At 35.9% G+C, this 24998-nt stretch overlaps 1 protein-coding gene across 1 annotated transcript in view; it reads right to left on the minus strand.

Moving 5' to 3' along the window:
• Positions 1 to 4882, minus strand: part of LOC145694632 (uncharacterized) — a 56775-nt gene extending 51893 nt beyond the window's left edge. The window contains exon 1 of the mRNA XM_081771040.1: positions 4608 to 4882. The gene's annotated coding sequence lies outside the window, so the exon portion shown is untranslated. The remainder of the gene's footprint in view (positions 1 to 4607) is intronic.
• Positions 4883 to 24998: the final 20116 nt, after the last annotated feature.

The raw sequence follows: 24998 nt of genomic DNA on the forward strand, positions 1-24998 counted from the left end.
CACCGTAGCAGTCACTAATTCTGAGATAAAGGAAGCTTCAAATTTGAGCACACAATTGCAATGGCTGACTGTATACATTTTTTTTCATGAAGTATAATAACGCTACAGTAGCGAGATCTATTAGCTGCTAGATAAAGCGGTATCTGAGAGGTGATAATTTTTTAGTTTGATTTCTCAGAAATAGTGGGCGTTATGGAAATGAAACCTTGTATACAGATTTGACTTAATTCGTTACACATACACAGTGTTTCCAACTACGTAGTGTAGATGTCCGTATTTGTAAGATACTGTGTCAAACTTTCAAATCAGTTTCCTCGTTAACCTATAGAAGATAAATATTTATTTACTTGTTTAAGTTTACTATGTTATTTAGAACACAAAGGGCTATTTGGAAAACTAAAAGGCTTAACCATACCTCTTTTGGAACTTGTGTAACTTCCATGTAAGAGGTCAATTTTTACTGGGAGTCTTTTACTAAAATACAGAAAAATAAACACACTAAAACAACACTGTTCAATGCAAGGAAAAATTACATGTAAGCTGCCATCCTCGAATTACTAAATGCCTGTGAACTTACTAAAGATATATATCCTAATTGCGTATCTCTACTCACCTAGGCTCTAAAACTTTTTCATGTACGCGTCAAATATGTACGTCATGTATTAGTATAGGAACAAAGTAAGAAAGCGTGGCTCATTAACTAGGTAATTGTAATGTAAAGTTAGTTTGATGTAACCACCTAGCAAAGGTTGGTGCACGTTTTCTGCACTTTCCATCTTTTGCGTGCACTCGAGCTGTCGCTAATGCTCCTGCACCTAAGGATACATCTTTGTGCGCGCTATCCAATTTCGCACACTGCCCTGAACGAAAATATTTTCCAAGGTAGCTTGTAAAAACTAGCATAGCAAAGATTGATGAGTTTTTCGCACTTGTAATTCCCCACAGTGAAAATATAAGTTTTATGTCCATGTGAGTTTACAGGTATGTTATAACTTTGTACGCAGTTGGTGGGGTACCTGTAGGTGATACGATATAAGAGTGCAGGAATTATTAAGACCAGGGTTGGCAAAAACCATGGTTTTTATTATTTAAAAAAAAAAAAAAAAAAAAAAAACGGTTTTTTTGGTTTAAACCAGGTTTTTATGGTTTAAATAATTTGGTCTATATATTCATATCATATATGGACAGACATAAGTTTGTTTCGCCTTGATGTTATTATGCAACAACCGGGTTATGCTGGAAGGGGTCACATAAGCTTAAAGCGAAATAAAAACCGCTTCTCGAGTTACATCTGAGAGAAATTGTCCTCCATTTGAACTCGGAACCAGGACTAATTGGCCACAAATGCGATACGTCTGCCGACTCACTCACGAAGGAATCCTGATAAAAATAAGTTGTACTGATCTTTACATGCTTCTTAATATAATTGTCAAGAGTCATTTCAGAAGGACAAAAAGATAAACAGTTGCACAAGTAAAACCATTACACAGAATTACATATGAACAATTTCAAAGTACTACGGAGTATAGAAGAACTAATTTAGTTCAAGTTAGTTAACAACGACTTTTATTGGTCCAAATTAAAGAAATACACCGACTTAATTTGCATATCAATAAGAAAAGTGAATAAAGATACGAATTATTTGAGTCCACTTTGGCTCAGACTCGTTTATACATAAATAGATACCAAATATACTTATTTCACTAAATGGCTCTCGTGGGGTCTGTATGACCCCCCCCCCACACACAAAAGTACGGCATTTTCGATGTATTTTATCAATAGTAAACATTGAAACGAAAAAATATTTAGAATTTTTCTTCGATTGCAATTACATAACAATAATAACAACTACAAAAAAATCACAAAATAAACATTTATAAACTTATAAAAAAAGTTGCTTTTGTAGTATAATCTTTTTGAGTAATGAATGGGGAATTTAGGTCTGAATATAATACGAATAATATACGGGAGTGAAACGTGATAACCCACAAATGTGTGTTCATCAGATTTTACAAACACTTACTCTCTTACGAACATTTTTTTTTTTTTTTTTTGTTTTTTGGTTTAAACCAGCCAACCCTGATTAAGACACTATTTCTATGAAGAAACGTGGCGCTCAAGTGTTGTATTAATGCGATCCCTATTCTTAATTTGGACAATAACTTAATATGCATGTGGACCTGTTGGTAATATGCACGGTAAATGTAGAAAAAGTATCAAGGCGCTACTAGAATACGACATCTGAAAGCATTAATAACTGGTTTCTTTTCCTTTTTCTTTACAAATCATAAATTAGTGAAATATTTAGACACAGGTGCAACAGGCCGACAGGGACACGCATTATAGAAATGCCGATTCGTAAGGTCAACATTGAAGTTGAAGGTGAGACTGAGTTTTAAATTATATACTCAAGAGCACAGTTTAGTAACTATTGTCTTACATCACTTTTCTTGGTATAAATAACACCATAATAAAAGCTAGTCTTACTCTCTTGGTGCATGTCTACTAATCGGGTTAAGACCTTTAATATGCTTGGAAACTCATGGCTGAGATACTGTAGATGGAAATTAGAGGTAATAAATGTACCAGAACTCAGTTTCAGGTTTTGATTACGTATTGCTAGAGCAATAAAAAAATGTGTTATTTTAGGTCTGCACACTTAAATTCATTGTATATGAATACCTCCATCTTTGAGCATGAAATTCATTCTTAGTACCGTGGAATCGTTTCTTAACAGAAGAGTTACATTACAATGCAGATACACTTTAGGAGGTCTTATTTATTATGGTTGGAAGTTGGAAGATCCGTAAGCAGGAAGTACGTGTTGGGAAGCAGATGCGTTAACGATGGTTGGTACGTGCGTAAACGAAGATCTACTTGTGTGATTCAACAAGTAATCACACGCCGCACAAACGATTTTTCAAAGCGTCTACTTCCACTAGGTACTACTTACATTTGTATGGTAATTACATATCTTTTAGCTCGCATTTTACGGGGCATAGTTATATTCATGAAATATGAACTTCTCTTAGCATGAAATCAACTTTTACTGCCTTAAAACATGCTTTGTAGTGAAAGAGTGGCATTAATGGGTGCAGATGACTTTACAAGGGCTAAGTGTAACTGTAATGTGTGGACATATGATAGAAAAAAAACTACAGTGCATAAAACCGAACCAACATAAAAACTTAAACCAACTTGTGGTAGGTGGCTACTAAGCTATTTAACCATATCAAGGCAAGAGCAAAGCAGCGATATGCGCAGGGGTGCGTCCGTACAGACCAGGAACATTAGCAACGGTAGGTTAAGTTCTGATAAGCTCCGCTGGGATAAATCTATGAACTAAGTAAGTGAAGAACCCAATCTATTCATAAGTAATTACTGTCATCTTGGAAAGCTGAGGGGTTTAAAAATAAATACCGTTACGGTGGGTACACGCATAAGCAGCTTTGCGATACTTCTATGATCACTTTGAACCCTGCCATCACATAGAACTTCACTTAATCATGTCTTTATTATGAATACAGAGCACGCTTTGCATTTCATATTTCTACCTTATTGTACATGTGAGAGGTAAGATTCTGATACATTTGAATACTTATACAATCTCAGTGTGAAATCTGGTAACACACTTCTTCCGTACACTTAACAAAATTATGCCCCCATAAAATGATATAGCACCAACTTTAAAATGTAACATTTACGTTGACACAAAATGGGCTCACTCGATCAGACGGTTTTACCAAATAAAAAAATTATTGGTAAAATACGATGTGAAACATTTTTCGTGAAGGGATGAGATTGTGAATGTAAGTAATGCACAGCACACTGAAATAAATTTTTAGAGATAGTAGTGAAAGTATTGTATGTGTGTGTTCTCCCATTAACCTCGATTTTAAGTACCCCCGTCGCTGACGCGCCTGCCCCCTATGAACACACCAGCTTGCAACCGTTATGGACCCCTGCTGCGCTCCTGCCCTGACTCGGCTAGATAGCATTCGTGGTTTTTAGTGGCCATCTAGCACAAGTTAGTTCGTTTTATCCACTGTAGTTTATACACCATACGTCCACACTGTTAAAACAAATACAAAACTCTAACGTAACCTGAAAATGTAAGAAATGTGACAATTTGGTAGGACCGTCTCCTCGAGTAATGCCTAGTAACTTGCATGTTAATCTGTGTGCACATCTACACACTACATTTACTAAATATATTACCAGAGCTAACTCTGGAATTCTTTGTTGATTAATTATACGTCTTGGGTATGTAGCTCTGCCCAACTGCTACTTGAATGCTGTATATATGAACCGATATGTAATTTGAAGTGTAAATATGAATACTAGATCCCTCCGAATCTGGAACTGCATTCGATTAATTTGAGTTATGATTATGCTGTCCTTGTACTCGCACTTAGAGAAATGATCTTATATCAGAAGTCTCCCATTTGCATCAATACATTATAACCTGCTCTTTGGATTAGATATTAAACCTCCTCATTTATAACTTCATAGGGCAGAATACAATCACAACTTATGAGCGATATTATTGGTACCCTACATTCGTCTGCAACACATTTACTTCTTCAATTTGATATCAATATACTCACTCAATCGTCTTGATACTCAGATATGACCTCCGAAATGGCGTCCTTTCTTATCAATAAAAAAAATATCAGCATTTTCAATACCAACAGGCAGCCTTCCACTTTCCGGAAGATACACAATAATTAGAGTAGGATTACATGTTTTCTCCCTGTAACTCGTATCAAATTTCATGTTTACATTAAAAAAATCACAGTGAACTGAACCGAAATACTATTATTTCATTGGTTGTTCATTTTCACATCACACTACCCAAAACAAATGTATGCCACCCTTTGTTTCTTCGCAGTGATACCATACCAAGTTTAATTGTTCTAAATATATTTTTTTAAAGCAGAACATACACTTTTCACGATTTTTGCGTGTGTATGGATATATGATTTAATTTTATCACTCGTAATAGAAAATTAACATCAGTATGGAGAGTCGGGAAGAGTAATGTATTTCCGTGTTAAGTATGTAGCAGCACGTAAGATTGGTTACAATGTTTCAGATTGTGTATGACACTACCCACGCTCCTCGGCATATTCAGTGGAGAGGGATGGATTCATTGTTGAATTAATCCCCATTTTTTAAAAGAATTAAATAATAGCCGAGAAGCAGTTTCGCAGTACGGGAGCTGCGGGGTGCAGTCCTACTTAAAAATAAATAAAATAAAAATAAATTCTTGTTGAGGTACTGGCAAACAGTATTCCGAACTGTATGGATCTCTGTGTAGGCCTTTATTTGGAGTAGCAACTGCTTATACATATAGCATAAATAGGAAATACAAAACCACAATAACTTTCGTTAATGGGTATTTGCATTGTATTTTTTAATTTAATTTTAAAGAACAGTGTGTGGAATAAATAAATAAATATTTTTCTTTATATATACAATATTAGCTAAGTAAATGGAGTTTGAGAAGTGCTACGTTCACTGAAAACGACCCCACGCCAGGTTTCTGCGGAATGTGGTATATGGTGTTCAAGAGTCTATAGGAAGTTTAAGGGGTAATATTCAAGGGCGCCGATCCTTGGGGGACGGGGAGCCCGGGCCCCCCAAAGCTCATGTGGGCACCACTATTGTATTTATGAATATACAATATTTGACATAATTTGAATGCAATTTGTCTTAAAATCCTCATATATATACCTTCTGCATCTGAATGGGCCCCCCAAATTTACAGAGAAATCGGCGCCCTTAGTTATATTGCATACAGAGCAGGGTTTGAAATGTGTTTTTCTTTCTTTTTTAGTTTCACGACATATTGTAAAACTGCAATATAATAATTTATTTTCTACCACCCACGTTAAAGCAAAGTCACTCTTGCCGGATATAGGTTACTTATAGCATCCATGAGATCCACTATGGACTCTTAACCCTACAGTGGTAACAACCAGGAAACTTTCGTAAATGTTAACGTTGGGATTACAAGGCCCATCGAAATGGTTGTCTTACTAAAATAAAGGAAGGAACAAGCGTTTTATTTCTTCCTTCCACTTTATATTCCGGAAATTATGACTCATGATTATCATAACAGGTATTCTGGCATCAGGCCCGTATCCAGGGGGTCTAGGGGGGCGGCCCCCTAAATTTTTGCTGGCCCCCTAAAAGTTTTACAGTAGGCTTGCAAAAGAACTATAATATGGTGATGAACTATCATATGGTTGCATCGGCCCCACTAACTTCAGCCGGCACCCCTACATTTTTGAGGTGGCTACGGGTCTGTCTGGCATTATTGGCAGGTCACTGGTTGCAACTGAGAAGCTTCCATGCTCCACGGCCTTCCGCTAACCTCTTCGTCTTCACGTACGATTTTTCTGTTTTGATATCGTCCATCAATTGTAGCCAGCCTCCTTCGCCCTTCCCTCTCTTTCCTGCCACCATATCATCTAGCACGTCCCTTATGATACAGTTCCTTCTTAGTCAATGTCCCAACCAGTTTCTCTACTCCTCCTAAATAATATCTAAAACCGATCTTTTCTCCTCCAGAATTTTTAACACCCTCTCATTCGTTTTCTGAACGACCCAACTAATTATCTCCATCCTTCTCCACATCCACATTTCGAAAACTTCTAGTCGTTTTTCATCATTTTGCGTAATGCCCATGTTTCTGACCCATACAGCACAATACTCTACACGAAGCATTTTATGAGTCTTTTACTGAACACTAAACAAGGTCCCACTTTTCTTCCTCGTAAAGGCTTCTTTCACTATTCCTATATTCGTTTTTATTTCACGTTCACACTTCATATCATCACTAATAATACTCCTCAGGTATCGGAAACTAGTCACATGTTCTATTTTCTCCCCTCCTACAGGTTATAACGAAATACTTTGGATAGATTAATAATTACCTGCACCGTGGGCAGAAAGTGCTCATACATAAGCAATATACTTAATAGAATGTTAATTTAATAATAACAAAAGAAGAATGTTTTTAATATATGTAAAATAATATATTATGGGATAGTGTTATGTAGTTAGTTGCTATGTAGTTGTTTATGGATACCTAATCATCTTGTATGTGTGCATGACGTTTTTGAATAAGAATACATGAAAGTGTATCAACTAATAAACCATTTGATACCGTTCATCGACGTTATAATTTTGATAGAAAAGGTGAGAATAATAATATGTATAATTATTAAAGATATTTTTACATGCAAACTATTACTACCACTCAAGATATATATATCATTGATCGAACCAGGTTAACGACTACCCTTGGTGAGTCGTTATAAAAATTTTGGTGCCGGAACCCGGGACCTTTTCATAAATTCATATCCCGAAGCAAAGTAAGGGTGAATTTACTTTTGTAATAAGGTTAATGAATACAAATTTCACCAGACTAAGAAGTGGTAGAATAATTATAAGAAAAATGAACGGTGAGGCAATTGAGAAAGAATACAATAATAGTGACGACGGTGAACATAGTGTAGCACCAGGAATGACATCAGAAGACCGAATCTTACTAGCCTTACAGCGACAATTGATTCAGATGTCTACCGAATTAAAGCAGACGATAGAACAAAAGTCCGAAGAATCTAACAAGCAATACGAGGAGTTAAAGCAGACGATAGAGCATAAGTCTGAAGAATCCAATAAGCAATATGAGGAATTGAAGCAGACGATAGAACAGAAGATAGAATAGAAGTCTGAAGAATCCAACAAGCAATACGAGGAATTAAGTAGACGAATGGAACAGAAGTCAGATGAAACGAAACAGTCAATTGTCCAGGCGATGAATGACATCACCTCGCACTTCGAGGAAAAGTTGAAAAGAATATCCGAGGATTGTCAGGATAAGCACAACCACCAAATCCAAGAAATCAATGGTGTAAAAAAGGATTTAGAAACAATAGAATCTTCTGTTCAACAGCAAAAGATTCAGGTCATCAATAATTCTAACAACATACGTGCAAATACGCAATTGATAGCTACTCTACAGGAAGAAATTAGAACGCTACAGGTTAAGGACAACACATACCACGATAATATGGGTAGTGATCGCTTGAATTTTTCCCCACTCACCAGAGATGACTTCGCCTTCACCTGTGTCTGATGAGGATATCATTTTGGAAGAAATTCATCCGAAGAGGACAGATGGGCGGAAAAGGGATGGTGCAACGACACATCACGTCATGGATAGGAATTGTCACCCAATAAGTACATGGAATGATAAAAGGAAGGTAAAATTAAGTGTTAAGATGAGTGAAATACGGGCTATGAGTAAATTCAGTGGTAAATGTAATGAGAACGCTACTTCTTTCCTGGAAAAATTTCAGGACGAATGCAATATAATGTGTATAGATAGATCACAATATATGAAATTAATCCCTCATGTACTACTCCCATCATGTTCTTTATGGTTTAAAGCCGTACGTGATCACATCAATACTTATGAGGAATTCAAAGCAGCGCTGATTGCGAATTATGAAAATGACTTTTTGCTTGCAAATCGAGATGCCACCATTAGAAATCAACATTTCAATCCTCGTTTGCACAAATCTGTTGTTGAATTTGTCGTAAATACATACAACGAATTAAAAGTCGTTAATCCATTGCAATCGGAATCTAGAATAATAGCATCGATTCGAAATTTGCTCCCATTTAAGTTACAACAGATCTTGTTTTCTACACAATGTATGAGTTTCAACCATTTATTAATGCTTGTCCAATGCTATGAAACTCAATACCATGCTATGAATCAACAAGCAGGAGTAGGTAAAAGTAAAAATAATTCAGATCATTTTGTACCTGTTCGGAATCTAAATATCAGAAGTATGAATGATACGGAACATAACCTAAGCCGAGTAAATTCTAGCAATCAAAACGAACGAAATAGGCAAAGTTATGTAGGGAATCAGCCTAAAATAATTAATCGTGATAATCCTGATGTCAAATCACCCAACAGAAGTAGACATAAAAACAATTGGAATATAGGGCGAAATTACAGGAATACAACAAGCTACATGGATAGACGTAATTAGAGGTCAAGAGATGGCACTTCGTATCAAAATCAGAATCACGATAAAATACATGTACAACATATTGTTGAACCTAATCATGATTGTGCAGTACAATGTACTTTATTAGAATCATATGCAAGTACGAATGTAAGCTGATTACCGTTAATGAAATTAGGTTAAACCCATATCAGTTATAGATTCTTGTGAACTTTTATTTTCAATTTTATGAGTTAATGTTGATAATGAAAATGACTCTTATGAATACTTGAAGTGCTTAAATATAGTTTTAGATAGACTGGAAAGTTAATTTTCAAATGATTTTTATTTTTTCTTGTTAATGTGAAGAATCATAATTCGATTCATAATTGATTAAAAGCAAAGATTATTTATATTAGATTGACTTGTGTTGAAAACTTAACTGCCAAAGATTATGTTAAGTATAAGATTCATCCTATTAAGTTAATTATTCAACGACTATCTTGAATGAAATTCTTCTATATGTTGATGCCTTATTGATCCAATGTTTATTTTAAAATATCACCTAATATAATTATTATATAATGCGCCCTGGATAATGGTAACTCATGTTTTAACTGTAATTGCTTCTTACGATTTTGACTTCGCACCCTTCAAAGATTAAATAAATAGGCGACGACGTTTTAATAATAAAATATAATAATAATGTAATGAATGATAATGAAATAAATATAATTAATGTAATAAAAAATAAGTATTAATGAAATGAAAGATTTGTTATAAATGTATCTATATCTATGATATGTAATGAAGATACATACGAGGGGCGATCAAAATGTGATGAACATATGTAATGTAAGACCATTATTATAATCGGACCAGTGGTTCTTGAAGATAAAAGCCAAGCTCGCTTATGACTTTTATATTCAGTCCAATTGTCGGGCGACATTTTATATAACGAAATACTTTGGATAGATTAATAATTACCTGCACCGTGGGCAGAAAGTGCTCATACATAAGCAATATACTTAATAGAATGTTAATTTAATAATAACAAAAGAAGAATGTTTTTAATATATGTAAAATAATATATTATGGGATAGTGTTATGTAGTTAGTTGCTATGTAGTTGTTTATGGATACCTAATCATCTTGTATGTGTGCATGACGTTTTTGAATAAGAATACATAAAAGTGTATCAACTAATAAACCATTTGATACCGTTCATCGACGTTATAATTTTGATAGAAAAGGTGAGAATAATAATATGTATAATTATTAAAGATATTTTTACATGCAAACTATTACTACCACTCAAGATATATATATCATTGATCGAACCAGGTTAACGACTACCCTTGGTGAGTCGTTATAAGGTTTCTATATTTGACACCGACAGCTCAATTCCAATCACCATGACATTTGTCTTTCTAACATTTATTTTCATCGTGTATTCTTCGCAGCCTTCCCTCAAGTTTTCTAATATGTTCTTGATTTTCTTTTCAGATTCCACAACAAGCGCCATATCATTTGCAAACCGAACCTTCTCCTCCTACCGAATTGTCGTCTTCATTATGTAGGTATTATATGTATTAGATAATATTGGCGAGAGACATTTTCCTTGTCAAACTTTCTTTTCAGTTGCACTCTCCTCTGTCATTTCCTCCCCTATTCTAACACTTACTTGTTGGTTCATATATGATTGATATGAGCCTTTGATCTTTCCATTCCAACCCAGCCTTCTAAGAATTCCCAATTCACGAAATTAAAAGCCTTTTCCAGATCAAGAAGTACAACATACACCTCTTTCCCTTTTTGTATAAATCTTTCGTCAATCAACCTTAATAATCCAATTACATCACTTGTGCCCTTACCTCTCTCGAACCCGAATTGTTTCCCCTGAACTACTTCATTTGTTCTTCCATTGAAGCTTTTGTTTAATTTTCGATGCAAAATTTTTGCTGCAAGCAATATGAGACTATATTTCCATAATCCCCACATCTCTCTGAGTACTTCTTAGACAGTGTGACCACCCCCCCTCATGTCCATGACGCACCCTCCCTCAATTGTCTATCCGTAGGTGTTCTTCCATGAAAAAAAATCTTTTCGATTAATTTTTACACTCCCTCAAACATATTTATATAGATTTTCAACCCCCCAATATTTCAATGACGCAGTTTGTGTCATAGCCTCCTTCTTGTGGGCATCCCTGTCTTAGACATAGGTATCACGATCGTCTTCAGGAAGTCTTCGTCTTCAGTTACTTTTCTCTTTCATATACTTCATTGTAGAGTCGGAACAATTCTTTCTTGCCTTCGTATAAAATATTCTTAATGAATTCGATTGCTATATTATCTATCCCGGTCGCCTTTCCATTCCTAACGTTGGATATAACTTTTTCAAACTCATTCCGAAGAATACTAAACCCTTTACCATCCTCGCCTACATAATTTTCTACTTGAACATCTAGGCCATATGGTCTATCCCTACTGTTACATAAGTCCTCAACATATTCTTTCCATCTTCCTAAGACTTCACTTATCTCGTTGACTATCTTCCTACTCTTGTTTTCCACTGACATCCTAATTAACTCTTTTGTCTCCTCCGAAGTTCCATAGATCTCACCTCCTTGTACATTTCCTCATATTTCTCAAACCTTTCTAATTCTTCTATGTTATCACATTTTCTTTTGTAAATCTCTTCCCTTGTTCTGTCTGTTTCTCTTCGCAATTCCTTGGTTTAACTTCCTGTACATCTTTTTGCCGATTTTAGTATCAACGTGTTTCACGTCTTCCTTTCTGTCATTTTCTGCAACCATTGGTATGTTAGCCATTTTATATTTGCGATATCCTACTACTTCTTTTGCAACCTGCTGTGTGCAACGTTTAATATGTTCCCACCGTCTCTTACTACCCTCACCTAACTTTCTCTCTTTGAGTATTTTTCTTCGAATTTCTCAACGAAAAGATTTCTTACTTCCTCGTTTTTAAACTTTTCAGTATTTGACATCTTGTTGCCAAATTTTCTTCTGCCTATAGACGTGTCCCGGTGTGCCCTCCGAAACATCACAATATAAATAAACGTACAAGTTTTTAGTAATAAATTCTTACAGTTTTATTGGTAAAGAACCCGTGAAAGGCGCAGTGCGCCCTTTACATTAGACGCCCTTGCGAGACCACATCAAAGATGGGCGATTTTATTCACTCTTCTGTATGCTACAGTCCTGTGCAATACGTACATACAGTTAATGTTGGTAAAGAACCCGTGAAAGATACAGTGCGCCCATTACATAAGGCGCCGTACGAAACATCACATTATAGATAAGTGGTTTTAGTTGTTTTATATACAAGGTTTGTATAATGAATTCAAATAGTGGCTGTTAATAAAAAACCTTTGAAGGGTACAAGGCCCCCTTTACAAAAGGTGCCCTGATCATTATCACATTATAAACTTTTTTTTTTTTTAAATTATTCTTCTGGATACCAGTTCTGTGTTATATAAATTCATACAGTTGTTATTGGTGGAGATCAGGTAAAGAGTATAATCACTTACAAAAATAACTATAAAGTTATGTAGCTATAAAGCGAAACAATGTGATACATCAAGAATAGTTCGGATAGTCAAACGTACGATGCATTCATGAAATACTACATTGACACTAGTCTCTAATTTACGATTTTTACGGCATCGAAGCTTGCACAGTCTTAATATGCATCTATATATCCGAGCATATTGATTGTTCCTATGTGTTTTAAAGCAATGTTCGATAATCAGTACCTATTTTATTTTTAAGATATAGCTATATTAATTTCTGTGAAATGTGGTCTTCTTGTCAGCATGGCATGGCGCGTCCTCAGATTGTGGATCGAGGAGAAGGCTTCTAGAAGTTAGCTGAGAATATACTGAATAAGCAGTCGCGGACAGACAAGAAGGGGCGATCCTCCAGCTTGGGGATTTCTGTGGGGCGAACGGGCGGCGGTAATTTTGTCATTGGAAACTTCGTCACATGAAAATTCGTCACCAAAATATTACCATATAGGTAATTTCGTCACCGAAAATTTTGTCATGATAATTTCATCACCAGTGTCTTTTAGAACATAATACAAATACAATGAATGAATCGAAAAAGTTTTTGAAATTCCTTTCTTTTATCTTCAACTCAAGCAAAACTTGCAGCACAATTGAATTATTATTATTATTATTATTATTATTATTATTATTATTATTATTATTTTTATTATTATTATTATTATTATTATTATTATTATTATTATTATTATTATTATTATTATTATTATTATTACTATTATCAAATAAAGAGTTACATTGAGATAAGAGATAAAAGTTGCCAGTAATTCTATCACAGAAATATTATCATATAGGAAATTTTGTCACGGTTATTTTTTGTCCTTTCTTGAACTAAATAGAGGCAAAGCAAATTACCAAAACAGCTTACGTTATTTTAATCAAACTTGGGAAAAACAATTCAATTGGTGTTTAACTACAAAATTGAAGTTTTGGGTACTCGACGCAGGAGCAAGCACCAGTAGAAGAAAATAGTGCCTGCAAAACCAAACTTTTGTCTCATGGCCAGTGAAAGTGGTGTCAGTGCAAAAATCAATATCCTAGATGCATCGTTGCAAGTGAAAAAGTCAGCATTAGCCCTAGTGTCAAATTGGAACACAATAAAATTTTACAATCTACACCGGCAAAGTATCCTCTGACAAGAGTTCTAATGAAATCATTTACCTTCCCGAAAGATATACAATCCAAAACTATTGATAACCTGTTTATAGGAATATTGCCAAATCGTATCATTGTAGGATTTACATCAAATGAAGCATCCAGTGGAACAAACCAGCAATCCATTTGAATTTCAACATCTAAACATTAATTTCTTTACATTGTATGTGGATGGAAAAGCTGTACCTTGAAAACCATTGCAATCCAGCTTTGAAGAGAATATATACACTTCATCGTACCACACGTTGTTCTCAGGCTCCGGCATACATTTTACCAATACTGCAAATACAATTTCAAGAGCCGACCACAAGAATGGATATACACTGTTTGTATTTGACTTAACTCCCGATTCTTCTGCTGGAGATTGCCACTATTGGAATTTACAACAACATGGAGCTATCCGATTGGAAGTTCATTTCCAAGAGAAATTAGCAGCACTGCAAACTGTATTGTGTATGGAAAGTTTTCCTCCCTCCCAGAGATCGACCAACAGCGCAACATTATTCTGGACTTTTAAATAAGCTACGAATATGTTATGTATCATTTCCCAGCGCAACATTATTCTGGACTTTAAAATAAGCTACGTATGCGTTATGTATCATTTCCATTCACGATGTTGAATACACTACAATTAGCTAGTGCTTTAAACGGCAGCCCATTATTCAGAAATCATTTTACCGGGGTGTTTGCATGCGATTAGCTGCACTCACGGATTTCCCTTCCTCTGGCAATAATTGTGAATACAGATCCATCCACAAAATCAGGAAGCCAGTGGATTGCAATTTATATTGATAATAGTGGTTATGTAGAATATTTGACAGCTATGGTCTTCCTCTTTATGTGCCACTACATGTTGCATTCTTCAAACTTCATTGTATGTATTATAAATATAATAATAGCCAAATGCAAAGCCTTGGTTCTTCCGTTTGTGGCCATTATGCTTATTTTTATTTGTGTTGTAAAGCACAAGTAAAATCTCTGCATGAAATTAAATACTTATTCACAACAGTACCCACTGTTAATGATCGTAGACTGCTGCAATATACCTTCCAGGTAATTTTATCATATTTATCATTGAGAGTGCATTTTATTTACATGTTTCATTTTATCATCATCTATTTCTATACTGATCTTTTTCCTCGTTCTTTTTACAGAATTCACAATACGAAGCTTTGCAAACCGGTACTACGCTGCATAACATGGAAACAAATCATCACAGTCAAGAAGAAGAAGAAGAGAGGGAGGTCTAATAAAGAAACCCAACTCAATCTACAAACATTGTCAATACCTTAGTTTACCAAGAAAGAAGAAAAAAGAACCAGTAAAATGAATAAAATACAATTTATGATTATCTATGTGTTTTTATTTTTCATTCCATGTCAAGGTATACTATCAATATGGTACATACAACGTTACCAGATTCAAAATTATGTTCTCCTAAAGAAGTGTGCAAGAACCATGGTCATGAATCTTGTTCAAAATATCTAACTGACATAAAAGAACATTGGCCAGGGACCCGTCGTCGTATCAAAGACTCGCGCATAAAAAAAAAAATAAATAAATCATCGATCACGTGACCGTACTAATATTTGACACCCTAAGGACTCTACCTTTTTTTTGTTTAACAATTCCCAAATTGAAAGGGGATACCTTTCCAAAGGAAACAGCCATACCTTATGAAAGAAAATTGGACAATATATGACCTCATCAAAGAGGATAAATTGAGTCAATAACCGAACACGTGGTTGTACTGAAATTTGGCAATTTTGTACCCATGAAAGGGAACGAGATGGACCACCCAAATTCATCGTAATATATATTGAGGTCCTGTACTATGATACCAAATGATTAAATTGGACAATTTCCAAAATTGAAGGTGTGATCCAAGGTACCCCTCCCAAATTTTTAAAGGTGTGCACCAATATACCTACATCTTATGGACCCCCTATGGACCCCTATACATGCCCATATAAACATATAAGGTAAGAGGACCTCTTCAAAGGGGATAAATTGGGCCAAAAATCCAAACACGTGCTACAGCGTATTGCTTACGTTTATATTTTGGCAATTTTTTTACCGATGAAAGGGAACGAGATAGACCATCCAAATTTATGATACATATTAGGGTCTTATACTATTATACAAAATCTTTAAATTTGGCAATTTCCAAAATTTAAGGGGTGGTCCATGGTACCCCTCCCAAATTTTTAAAGGAGTGCACAAATGTACCCATGCCTTATGAAAGGGAATGGACCCCTGTATACGCCCATATAACTATATAAGGTAATTAGACCTCATCAAAGGAGATAAATTAGGTCAAAAACCTCCGAAATTTGAATTTTTGGCAATTTTTTACCCGTAAACGGGAACGAGATGGACCCCCAATGCTGACAGAGGTACATACTATGGTCATAGGCTACCATACCCAATTTTTAGATTTGGCAATTTCCAAAATTTAAGGGGTGGTCCTATGTACCGCTGCCAAAATTTAGGGTGTGTGCCAACGTTCCCTTGCCAGAATCTAGAGCGGGTGGTCCTAAGTACCTCTATGTCATTGACCCTGGGCCAGGGACCATGGGTCCTGGATCAGGGACCCAGGAGCTAAAAGTGTCCTCAGCTGCCGCCCTTACTACTGATATGCACAATCGTCCAGTAACAAATTTGAAGAATTAGAACGGGATTTCTTTGTTTCTACTGTCCTGTCGACAACTCGCCTTCGGAGGTGGAAAAGTATGTTTTCCTATGAATGTGAAGATGAAGCTTCTTCAGAGCCACTGCCCAGGTACTGCATAGATCCAATACAATATTGGATCGGTAATTTCGAGTATTTCTTCAAGATTCAAGAAGCAAGGTACTTTGTGGATTGTTTGGACCATTGAAACTTGAACCAAATAAGGGAACTACCAGACACGGCTTTCGATAAAATTTAATGAAGATGTTTCCAATGATTCTATAAAAGTCTTCTCTCGGACTTTTCAAAGAAGTGCAAACTCTTGAAAGTCAGTCTTGACGAGTACAGCCGAGAAGAAACAACTGATTGTGTCGATGGCGCAAATGACTCAGAATTAGAAGAAAACACATTTCTTCATAAGAAAGTAGAGTCTGAAACGTGTTGCAAAAATTGTTCAATGTGCGTTTGTTTTAATTTTGCAGATTTGTAATGTGCAGTAATGCATATCCAGGTTTGCTACTAGCATACAATTTTCTATTGACTTTGCCCGTAACTCAGGTAACATGTGAAGGAAGATTTTCAAAACTGAAATAGATTAAAAATAGCTTAAAGATATGTTAAGGAGTACGATGTCTCAGAAACATTTGGAACATTTGTGTTGATGTCTATTGAAAAAGATTTGTTAAGAGACGTTTCAAATGAAAAAATGTAGATACAGTAGCATCAAAAATTAGTACGCTAAAAATCTGCTAATTTTGTATTATATTTACGTACTCCCTGAACTTTATGTAGTACTTTGAACAATTCAGAATAATATGTGGAAAGAATATAAGGTTTTAATTGCTAATTGTTAATGCTATTGACTTATGGTAGAAATAAAACTGAGCAATTTGATTTGTGACATTAAGATGCTAGTGGCCCTTGTGAAAAAAAACACCCGCGCCCCGTAATGATGCCTATCCGCCCCTGATATCTCTATTAATAATGTGATTTGACAAGTGTCAAAAATGGCCTACCTGCAGTCCCGTATTTATATATTGCGCACCCCCTGTGCTGTAATAATTTGCCCCCCCCTTCCCCGCACAAATTCATGTCTCAAACAAGTTAACAAGCCGTGATGTTAAAAACATACCAGCTAAAAAATAGCATGGGGCATTTTAAAAATAATCGAAAACGACCAATGTTGGAATTGAATTAAAAGTTTTTGGGGTCGCTGAGATCAATATTGACAGTTTTAATCCAATTCAACTTCAATGTCATAGTCCATTCCCCAGAGGGGGGCGAGATTTTAAAAGTAATCGAAAACGACAGATATTAGTATTGAATGCATAGTTTTCGAAGTTACTGAGTTTAACAGTATCAGTTTTCATGATGTTCAAGTTCATCCTCACCCCTTGGGGTGGGGGTGGGAGAAGACGACTTTTCAAAAATTATCAGATAAGTTAGTTAATTAGTAACTACTGTAATTAGAGCAAATTAGAATATTTTCTCGCGCTTGCGTGGAACTCTGCGGGTTGCGTTTTAAATATTACTTTATCGTGAACCTTAAGAAAAAATTCCAAAATTTTGCCGCCCTGTGCTCGAGCACAGAATAGCACTTACCTAAATACGATCCTGCCTACCTGTATACAATTTTCAAGCAATTATGTCAGTTGAATTAACGTAATGATATGTGCAGTTAACTAATCGAATATTATTCTTGACATACAGTTTCAAAATGTAAAGGCTGACTTCAGATTTGTAAATGTCTAACTATTGAGTAATTATTCAGTATGTTTGAGAGTAGTAAATGGATATTAAATTAATAACAGAAATGTATAATTAAATCGAAAGTTACAAACAGAAAGGAAGAAGATGTCTTTCAACAAACGTTATCTAAATATTTATACAACACTCAGAAGAAGGTGCTCATCTGTGCATGCGGAGATAGATGTCTTTGATGCTGAAAAAACTGATTTCATATACTTTAACCGCTTGTGAGAAAACTATCCCATTGTGTCCCTAAATCTGGACACTTGAGAGCCTTACGTCGATTCTTATATTATTGTAAACTTCTTCTTATTGTAAAAGTGAATTATGCTATAGACCTACTGGATGCAGTTGGTTTTAGTCTACAGTTTACCTTGCTTTATTGATTTAACATATTCAGGGTTGCCTAATACTTTTTTTTTGTATATATGACTGAACTTAGCGTCTGTCTTTGGTGGATAAATGTAATTGTGCTTGTAATTTACTATACTTTTCTGATAACCTTCCGCAGTGGCGGCGGTTGAACGTTAAAAGTGGGGGGCAAGACATGATCTGAATATTTGTTTATAACTGTTAGTTTTCCTGGTTGTTTCTAACATTTTGACGAAAGGTTGTATAACTAATAGGATACTATCTTTTTCAGTTAAATAACGAAAGTACTGTTAAATAACGAAAGTAAGAAGTGATTTCATTTCTTGCTCATGAACACCTTAAAATTCTGTCTGGAAAATTGTGTGATCAGATTCTTTAATAACAAATTTGCAAAACAAATAAGTAGAAAAGATAATATTAATCATAGTAATGAATAATGAAGCTTCTTTTGTAGAAGTTATATTGAAACTGGGGATTAATGAACAACTTATATTTTTAATTCCAGACATGCTATTAAATGTATGTTATTACTCTTAGAAAATGAAAAACAGTAAATACTACAACCATATACTATGGCATTTAAAGAAATATTTGCTTATGAATCTTCCCGAAACATGTTCGTTGCCATTAGGTACAGCTTTCACTTTCTTGGAACACACCAAAACACAATACTTAGAGTCACTCCACACCCGTTATACAAAATAATCCTAAAACCTAGAATTATGTTGAATTCACTAAATTTAATTGTATATACACTCGTACACCCCTAAACACACCACTTCACTCGTATATTAAACTACATAACAATGGAAAAGGTAGAAGTTGTTGCCTGTGTGAAGTTGGCCCCCCAAAAGTTTGGGCCAGACGAGATTTTTATTGGGCTGGGTAGTACGTCGTTTGGGCTGATTGGGTCAGCAACTTTTAGCGTTTGGGCCATTATAGTTTCCGAAATATGGGCTATTAAACTTTTTGAAAAGTGATTTTCCTGCTTTTTTGTCGAGGCCAATTTCACTAATATGATATTTCTGACAAACATGTTTATTGGAATTTACAGTACTTTGTGTCGACTAGCAATTTAGGAAGTTTCAAGATTTGGGCTGTTTTCGAAACAGAATTAGAGCTTCACAAAGTTTGGGGGGCCAACTTCACATTAGCCCCCAAGTGATTGCGCCAGACGAGATTTTTATTGGGCTGGATAGTACTTCGTTTGGGCTGATTGGGTCAGCAACTTTTAGCGTTAGGGCTATTATAGTTTCCGAAATATGGGCTATTCAATATTTTTAAAAGTGATTTTCCTGCTTCTTTTGTCGGGTCAACTTCATTAATATGATATTTCTGACAAACATGTTTATTGGAATTTACAGTACTTTGTGTCGACTAGCAATTTAGAAAGTTTCATGATTTGGGTTGCTTTCGAAACAGAATTAGAGTTTCACAAAGTTTGGGGGGCCAACTTCACGTTAGCCCCCCCAAGTGATTGGTCCAGACGAGATTTTTATTGGGCTGGATAGTACTTCGTTTGGGATGATTGGGTCAGTAACATTTAGCGTTTTAGCTATTAAACTTTTTGAAAAGTGATTTTTCTGCTTCTTTTGTCGGGGCCAATTTCACTAATATGATATTTCTGACATACATGTTTATAGGAATTTACAGTACTTTGTGTCGACTAGCAATTTAGGAAGTTTCAGGATTTGGGCTGTTTTCGAAACAGAATTTGAGCTTCACAAAGTTTGGGGGGCCAACTTCACATTAGCCCCCAAGTGACCGGTCCAGACGAGATTTTTATTGGGCTGGATAGTACTTCGTTTGCGCTGATTGGGTCAGCAACTTTTAGCGTTAGGGCTATTACAGTTTCCGAAATATGGGCTATTAAACTTTTTGAAAAGTGATTTTCCCGCTTCTTTTGTCGGGGCCAACTTCACTAATATGATGTTTCTGACAAACATGTTTATTGGAATTTACAGTACTTTGTGTCGACTAGCAATTTAGGAAGTTTCATGATTTGGGTTGTTTTCGAAACAGAATTAGAGCTTCACAAAGTTTGGAGGGCCAACTTCACATTAGCCCCCAAGAGATTGGGCCAGACGATATATTTATTGGGCTGGATAGTACTTCGTTTGGGCTGATTGGGTCAGCAACTTTTAGCGTTTGGGCTATTATAGTTTCCGAAATATGGGCTATTCAATTTTTTGAAAAGTGATTTTCCTGCTTCTTTTGTCGGGTCAACTTCATTAATATGATATTTCTGACAAACATGTTTATTAGAATTTACAGTACTTTGTGTCGACTAGCAATTTAGGAAGTTTCAATATTTGGGCTGTTTTCGAAACAGAATTAGAGCTTCACAAAATTTGGGGGCCAACTTCACGTTAGCCCCCAAGTGATTGGGCCAGACGAGTTTTTTATTGGGCTGGATAGTGCTTCGTTTGGGCTGATTGGGTCAGCAACTTTTAGCGTTAGGGCTATTATAGTTTCCGAAATATGGGCTATTAAACTTTTTGAAAAGTGATTTTCCTGCTTCTTTTGTCGGAGCCAACTTCACTAATATGATATTTCTGACAAACGTGTTTATTGGAATTTACAGTACTTTGTGTCGACTAGCAATTTAGGAAGTTTCAAGATTTGGGCTGTTTTCGAAACAGAATTAGAGCTTCACAAATTTTGGGTGGCCAACTTCACATTAGCTCCCAAGAGATTGGGCCAGACGAGATTTTTATTGGGCTGGATAGTACTTCGTTTGGGCTGATTGGGTCAGCAACTTTTAGCGTTTGGGCTATTATAGTTTCCGAAATATGGGCTATTAAAGTCTTTGAAAAGTTATTTTCCTGCTTCTTTTGTCGGGGCCAACTTCACTAATGTGATAGTTCTGACAAACATGTTTATTAGAATTTACAATACTTTGTATCGACTAGCAATTTAGGAAGTTGCAAGATTTGGGCTGTTTTCGAAACAGAATTACAGCTTCACAAAGTTTGGGGAGCCAACTTCACATTAGCCCCCAAGTGATTGGGCCAGACGAGATATTTATTGGGCTGGATAGTATTTCGTTTGGTCTGATTGGGTCAGCAACTTTTAGCGTTTGGGCTATTACAGTTTCCGAAATATGGGCTATTAAACTTTTTGAAAAGTGATTTTCCTGCTTCTTTTGTCGGGGCCAAATTCACTAATATGATATTTCTGACAAACATGTTTATCGGAATTTACAGTACTTTGTGTCGACTAGCAATTTAGGAATTTTCATGATTTGGGTTGCTTTCGAAACAGAATTAGAGCTTCACAAAGTTTGGGGGGCCAACTTCACATTAGCCCCCAAGAAATTGGGCCAGACGAGATTTTTATTGGGCTGGATAGTACTTCGTTTGGGCTGATTGGGTCAGCAACTTTTAGCGTTTGGGCTATTTTAGTTTCCGAAATATGGGCTATTAAACTTTTTGAAAAGTAATTTTCCTGCTTCTTTTGTCGGAGCCAACTTCACTAATATGATATTTCTGACAAACGTGTTTATTGGAATTTACAGTACTTTGTGTCGACTAGCAATTTAGGAAGTTTCAAGATTTGGGCTGTTTTCGAAACAGAATTAGAGCTTCACAAAGTTTGGGGAGCCAACTTCACATTAGCTCCCAAGAGATTGGGCCAGACGAGATTTTTATTGGGCTGGATAGTACTTCGTTTGGGCTGATTGGGTCAGCAACTTTTAGCGTTTGGGCTATTATAGTTTCCGAAATATGGGCTATTAAAGTCTTTGAAAAGTTATTTTCCTGCTTCTTTTGTCGGGGCCAACTTCACTAATATGATAGTTCTGACAAACATGTTTATTAGAATTTACAATACTTTGTATCGACTAGCAATTTAGGAAGTTGCAAGATTTGGGCTGTTTTCGAAACAGAATTACAGCTTCACAAAGTTTGGGGAGCCAACTTCACATTAGCCCGCAAGTGATTGGGCCAGACGAGATATTTATTGGGCTGGATAGTATTTCGTTTGGTCTGATTGGGTCAGCAACTTTTAGCGTTTGGGCTATTACAGTTTCCGAAATATGGGCTATTAAACTTTTTGAAAAGTGATTTTCCTGCTTCTTTTGTCGGAGCCAACTTCACTAATATGATATTTCTGACAAACATGTTTATCGGAATTTACAGTACTTTGTGTCGACTAGCAATTTAGGAATTTTCATGATTTGGGTTGCTTTCGAAACAGAATTAGAGCTTCACAAAGTTTGGGGGGCCAACTTCACATTAGCCCCCAAGAAATTGGGCCAGACGAGATTTTTATTGGGCTGGATAGTACTTCGTTTGGGCTGATTGGGTCAGCAACTTTTAGCGTTTGGGCTATTTTAGTTTCCGAAATATGGGCTATTAAACTTTTTGAAAAGTGATTTTCCTGCTTCTTTTGTCGGGGCAAATATCACTATGATATTTCTGACATACATGTTTATTGGAATTTGCAGTACTTTCTGTCGAATAGCAATTTAGGAATTTTCAAGATTTGGGCTGTTTTCGAAAGAGAATTAGAGCTTCACAAAGTTTTGGGGGCCAACTTCACATTAGCCCCCAAGTGATTGGTCCAGACGAGATTTTTATTGGGCTGGATAGTACTTCGTTTGGGCTGATTGGGTCAGCAACTTTTAGCGTTAGGTCTATTACAGTTTCCGAAATATGGGCTATTAAACTTTTTGGAAAGTGATTTTCCTGCTTCTTTTGTCGGGGCCAACTTCACTAATATGATATTTCTGACATACATGTTTATTGGAATTTACAGTACTTTGTGTCGACTAGCAATTTAGGAATTTTCATGATTTGGGTTGCTTTCGAAACAGAATTAGAGCTTCACAAAGTTTGGGGGGCCAACTTCACATTAGCCCCCAAGAAATTGGGCCAGACGAGATTTTTATTGGGCTGGATAGTACTTCGTTTGGGCTGATTGGGTCAGCAACTTTTAGCGTTTGGGCTATTTTAGTTTCCGAAATATGGGCTATTAAACTTTTTGAAAAGTGATTTTCCTGCTTCTTTTGTCGGAGCCAACTTCACTAATATGATATTTCTGACAAACGTGTTTATTGGAATTTACAGTAGTTTGTGTCGACTAGCAATTTAGGAAGTTTCAAGATTTGGGCTGTTTTCGAAACAGAATTAGAGCTTCACAAAGTTTGGGTGGCCAACTTCACATTAGCTCCCAAGAGATTGGGCCAGACGAGACTTTTATTGGGCTGGATAGTACTTCGTTTGGGCTGATTGGGTCAGCAACTTTTAGCGTTTGGGCTATTATAGTTTCCGAAATATGGGCTATTAAAGTCTTTGAAAAGTTATTTTCCTGCTTCTTTTGTCGGGGCCAACTTCACTAATGTGATAGTTCTGACAAACATGTTTATTAGAATTTACAATACTTTGTATCGACTAGCACTTTAGGAAGTTGCAAGATTTGGGCTGTTTTCGAAACAGAATTACAGCTTCACAAAGTTTGGGGAGCCAACTTCACATTAGCCCCCAAGTGATTGGGCCAGACGAGATATTTATTGGGCTGGATAGTATTTCGTTTGGTCTGATTGGGTCAGCAACTTTTAGCGTTTGGGCTATTACAGTTTCCGAAATATGGGCTATTAAACTTTTTGAAAAGTGATTTTCCTGCTTCTTTTGTCGGAGCCAACTTCACTAATATGATATTTCTGACAAACATGTTTATTGGAATTTACAGTACTTTGTGTCGACTAGCAATTTAGGAAGTTTCCAGATTTGGGTTGCTTTCGAAACGGAATTAGAGCTTCACAAAGTTTGGGGGCCAACTTCACATTAGCCCCCAAGAGATTGGGCCAGACGAGATATTTATTGGGCTGGATAGTACTTCGTTTGGTTTGATTGGATCAGCAACTTTTAGCGTTAGGGCTATTACAGTTTCCGAAATATGGGCTATTAAACTTTTTGAAAAGTGATTTTCCTGCTTCTTTTGTCGGGGCCAAATTCACTAATATGATATTTCTGACAAACATGTTTATTGGAATTTACAGTACTTTGTGTCGACTAGCAATTTAGGAAGTTTCCAGATTTGGGTTGCTTTCGAAACGGAATTAGAGCTTCACAAAGTTTGGGGGCCAACTTCACATTAGCCCCCAAGTGATTGGGCCAGACGAGATATTTATTGGGCTGGATAGTACTTCGTTTGGTTTGATTGGATCAGCAACTTTTAGCGTTAGGGCTATTACAGTTTCCGAAATATGGGCTATTAAACTTTTCGAAAAGTGATTTTTCTGCTTCTTTTGTCAGGGTTATCTTCACTAACGTGATACTTGTGACAAATACTTTTAGTAATTAGTGCAATTTCTCTGTCTGTTTTTTTTTTTTAGTTCTTTAAATGTTATTTATAGTGGAGATTATACTTGTGCCAACTAATTTGAGATAGATTAAGATACCATTTACTATATACTCAAATATACGATGT

Source organism: Thermobia domestica, chromosome 9 (assembly GCF_964235325.1).
Source record: "Thermobia domestica chromosome 9, izTheDome1.hap1.1, whole genome shotgun sequence".
NCBI lineage: Eukaryota > Metazoa > Arthropoda > Insecta > Zygentoma > Lepismatidae > Thermobia > Thermobia domestica.